Source organism: Bison bison, unplaced genomic scaffold (assembly GCF_000754665.1).
Source record: "Bison bison bison isolate TAMUID 2011002044 unplaced genomic scaffold, Bison_UMD1.0 scf7180017864480, whole genome shotgun sequence".
NCBI lineage: Eukaryota > Metazoa > Chordata > Mammalia > Artiodactyla > Bovidae > Bison > Bison bison.
In genome coordinates, this window is record NW_011495040.1 from 1,512,021 (window position 1) to 1,517,005 (window position 4,985).

The following is a 4,985-nucleotide window of genomic DNA, read 5'->3' on the forward strand; positions in this document are numbered from 1 at the left end:
CCTGGCATGATGCCACACCCCACTGCCCACCCTTACTGCAAACCCTGCATAAGAACTTGTCAAGTTATCCTGATTTAACCTCCCAAATAGCTGTCATCTCCTATCTTTACCTTTTATTCATCAATTTACTTATCCAGTTCAATATTTACTAATTACCTTTTCTGTGCCAGGTTTTATGCCAGGGATTGGAAACCAAAGACTAATGAGACTGGCCCCTGCCTTGCTGCTGCTGCTAAGTCACTTCAGTCGTGTCCAACTCTGTGCGACCCCATAGACGGCAGCCCACCAGGCTGCCCCGTCCGTGGGATTCTCCAGGCAAGAACACTGGAGTGGGTTGCCATTTCCTTCTCCAATGCATGAAAGTGAAAAGTGAAAGTGAAAGTGAAGTCGCTCAGTCGTGTCTGACTCTTAGCGACCCCATGGACTGCAGCCTACTCAGCTCCTCCGTTCATGGGATTTTCCAGGCCAGAGTACTGGAGTGGGGTGCCATTGTCTTAGGAAGATTTAAGAACAAAAATACAACCATAAAGCAATGAGTTTCATGCAGAAACAAAGAAATGCTTATGGCCTCATGTAGCCCAGAGCAGGAGGCCAGCTGGGAGTGATGGGAATATCAGTGAACGTTTCTTTTCTTTTTAAATTACTTATTTATTTATTTTTGGCTGTGCTGGGTCCTAGTTGTGGTATGAAGGATCTTTGTGGTTGCAGAATGAAGGATTTAGTTCCCTGACCAGGGATCAAACCCAGGCCCCCTCCACTGGGAGTGCAGAGTCTTAGCCACTAGACCACCAGGGAAATTCTTCAGTGAACTTTTCTTAGTAGGATGATGCCTGCATTTTAAAATTTTAAAGGAGAATTGGCTATGCCAAGAGAAGGGAAGGGGAGATAGTGAGTAGAGTAGGCAGCTTTGAGAATGAACCAGAGGTAAAGGCAGCATGGACAAGAGATCATTAATGGATCTCCGCACCCATTGTCTTCCACCAGAAAATCTCTCTGAAGCTCACTTTGACTTCCTGTCTCCTCTGCTCGCAACACTCTGCTAGTTCCCCTTCCTGATCTATGGCCTCCTCTCAGCCTCACCTCTGTTCATAAAATTCTCAGGGTGCCCTTGACAGTATTTCCTGTCTCTGGACCTTCACCTCTGCTCTTCTGTCTGCCTGGAATTTCCTGCCCTGCCTTGGTTGATGTGGCGAACCCCTAGCCACCCTTCAGAGTGACTCAGCTGTGACTCAGACGTGACGTCTTACACACAGATCCCCTCCCACTCGAGCTCACCTCTGGAGTGCACGTATTCCAGGACTGCGAACCTCACTCATTCACGAGTTCTCCTTCCTGCTCCAACTGCGGGGGTATAAGACCTTCTGCACCCACTGGCTGGCCCACAGCAGTTCTTCAGCGAATGAGGAAACAAACGAGGGCTTCTGACCAGTGAATGTGCAGCTGATGACCCAGAAAGCAGAAGCTGCTGGAACATCCCTGAGACTATTTAGACCTAGAAGAGGTTCGATGTCAGGGGAAGGCGGGGGGTGTCGTGCTGACTAAAGGAGGCCTGAGCTGAGGCTGACACCTCGGTCTTCAGCCCTGCCTCACCACCTGGCTCCAGACACAGACTGGTGCCTTCCTACAAAGGTTCTGATCTGTCTTCTCAACCAGCCTGCCTCCTCTTTCTCCATGGATCCCTGTAGACTCTCATGAATAACCATGAGATGCCATGCCTTAGACATACTGTGTAATGGAGATTGTGTGGTTAATACAGTTATGAAATGTGTTCTATTTTATGTAGCATACAAATGTATTTGCATTATGACTAAGACTAGTAAAATTATTTTGTTTTAAAAAAAAATCCCCATTGAATTTTACTTAATTACAAAAGCAAAGCTCTCTCAGTCCACAAGTTTCAACAAAGTCAAGAGGGCCTTTCCTGGCAGTCCAGGGGTTAAGAGCTGAGCTTCCACTGCAGGGGGCATGGGTTTGACCCTTGGTCAGGGAACTAAGATCCTGTATGCCAGGAGGTGCAGCCAAAAATAAATAAATAAATACATAAAGTCAGGAAAAGAGCTCGTCTGTTTTAACCTCCCACTTCCCCAGTCCTAATCACCAGGTGTGACAAATTTTAACAGTTGGGTGTGTGTCTTGGAGACTTTCTGACCCACACAAAGGTGTGTGCAATTTTATCCCTTCTCCCCACAAAAATATACATGTATATATTTAAGTAACTTGATGTAAATCTTTGGTAAAACACCTAAAAAATCTATTTGATTTTTTTTAATAGCACATAGCCACATATCATATCAGACTGTCAGCAAACCATGGACTCCAGGCAAAGACAGCCCAGCACCTAAATAAAGCTTTACTGGCATACAGGCAAGCCCATTCATTTACATATTGTTTGTGGCGGGCTTTGCACTACAGTTGCTGAGATGAACAGTTGCATCAGAGACTCTATGGCCCACAAAGCCTAAAACATTGCTATCTGGTCCTTTGCAGAAAAAGTGTGCCAAGGAATTCCTTGGTGGCCCAGGGGTTAGGGCTCCATGCCACTGCAGAGAGCACTCGTTCTGTTCCTGGTCAGGGAACTAAGATCCTGCAAGCCATGCAGCATGGCTAATAATAATAATGATAAATAATAATAATAAAGGGTCTCTGAGTTGACAGACAGGAATAATTGCCAAAGTCCTTGAGATCTTGTTTTCATGAAAAAGAACCAGAACACTCACCAAAAAGCATCAAAGCACCCTCCAGGGGCCAGGATTAGGTGAAAACTCAGGGATATAAGACAATGAAAAAGAGATACTAGCAACTCTTGGAGATGATGGAACTCTGGCCTACTCTTGGAGATGATGGAACATAATAGAGCCCAAAAAAAGAAGGAAAGAAAAAGAAAGTTAACAATTACCAACCTTACACTAGACATGCAAGCTGAATACTCTATACACAGGCATGGTGTTCCAAATATTAAATAACCATTATGGCATGGACATCAACCAACCAGAACAGACACAGACCTTGCTGTTGTTAGTTGTCTAGTCACTAAGTTGTGTCCAACTCTTTGTGACCCCATGGACTGAAGCAAGCCAGGCTTCCCTGTGCTTCACTGTCTCAAGGAGTTTGCTCAAACTCATGTCCATTGAGTCAGTGATGCTATCCAACCATCTCATCCTCTGTCACCTCCTTCTCCTGCCTTCAGTCTTTCCCTGCATCAGGGTCTTTTCCAATTAGTTGGCTCTTCACATCAAGTGGCCAAAGTATTGGAGCTTCAGCTTCAGGAAAATTCCTTCTAATGAATATTTGGAATTGATTTCCTTTAGGATTGTTGGTTTGATCTTGCAGTCCAAGAGACTCTTGAGAGTCTTCTCTAGCACAATTCAAAAGCATCAGTCCTTTGGCACTCAGTCTTCTTTATGATTCAGCTCTCACATCTGCACATGACTACTGGAAAAATCATAGCTTTGACTATACAGAACTTTGTCAGGAAAGTGACGTCTCTGCTTTTTAATATGCTGTCTAGGTTTTTCATGGCTTTTCTTCCAAGGAGCAAGCATCTTTTAATTTTGTGGCAGGCCTTATTCATCAATAACTGGTATCACTGATCAGTGTGAGCTGCTGAATATCACACTATCCATATTAACTCCAAATTTAATCCTCCCAGTAATATGCCACCTGACAGCCAAGAAAAGCAACCTTGAGGAAAAATATTGACCCACACAAAACTCCTCTTTCTTCCAAGAAGCCTCAGGGATAATCCCTTCCCCTCGGACTGCCAATGAAGCAATTATCAGAAGTTGTGCACAGTTTCAGACTGTACTGGGGAATATAAATATATGTGTGCTGGAAAATCCCATGGACGGAGGAGCCTGGAAGGCTGCAGTCCATGGGGTCGCAAAGAGTCGGACACGACTGAGTGACTTCATTTTCACTTTTCACTTTCATGCATTGGAGAAGGAAATGGCAACCCACTCCAGTGTTCTTGCCTGGAGAATCCCAGGGATGGGGCAGCCTGGTGGGCTGCCGTCTATGGGGTCGCACAGAGTCGGACACGACTGAAGCGACTTAGCAGCAGCAGAGTTAAAGTTATACATTGTTATAGGTATCTCCCCACAGATGATATACTAACAGCCAATAAATGTATGAAAAGATGCTCAAAAGCACTGGCAATTAAAGAAGTACAAATCAAAGACACAGTGAGGTGTAGCTTTACACTCACTAGGATAGCTCTAGTAAAAGGATGCACAATGACAAGTGTTGGTAAGAATGTGTGGACACTGGAACCCTCATATACTGATGACAGGAACATTAAATTGTGCAGCCACTGTGGAAAACAGTTTGATAGTTCCCCAAAAAGATAAACCTAGAACTACCTACCATAAATGACCTAGAAAGCCTACTCCTGGGTATACGCTCGAGACATAAAAATGTGTCCACACAACAACTTGTACACAAAAGTTCATAGTAGCATTATTCAAGTAGCCAAAAGGTGGAAGCAACACAAACATCTAACAACGTATAAATGGGTAAACAAAATGTGATATATCCACATGCTGCTAAGTCACTTCAGTCGTGTCCGACTCTGTACGACCCCATAGACAGCAGCCCACCAGGCTCCCCCGTCCCTGGGATTCTCCAGGCAAGAACACTGGAGTGGGTTGCCATTTCCTTCTCCAATGCATGAAAGTAAAAAGTGAAAGTGAAGTCTCTCAGTTGTGTCTGACCCTCAGCGACCCCATGGACTGCAGCCTTCCAGGCTCCTCCATCCATGGGATTTTCTAGGCAAGATTACTGGAGTGGGGTGCCATTGCCTTCTCCGATATATCCATATAACAGAATATTATTCAGCCATAAAGAGAAACAAAAGTCCTGATAAATGCTACAACATGGATAAGACATGAAAACACTGTGCTAAGTGAAAGAACAGACACAAAAGGCCCCACACATATTGTATGATTCAATTTCTAAGAAATATCCAGAATAGGCAAATCCAGGGACTG

General features: G+C 44.5%; 1 long non-coding RNA gene across 1 annotated transcript in view; it reads right to left on the minus strand.

Annotated features, from left to right (window-relative positions):
* The window catches only part of LOC105004549, a 15,720-nt gene extending 14,257 nt beyond the window's left edge, over positions 1–1,463 (minus strand). The window contains exon 1 of the long non-coding RNA XR_827236.1: positions 1,276–1,463. This is a non-coding gene — a long non-coding RNA (uncharacterized LOC105004549). The remainder of the gene's footprint in view (positions 1–1,275) is intronic.
* Between the last annotated feature and the right edge of the window lie 3,522 nt (positions 1,464–4,985).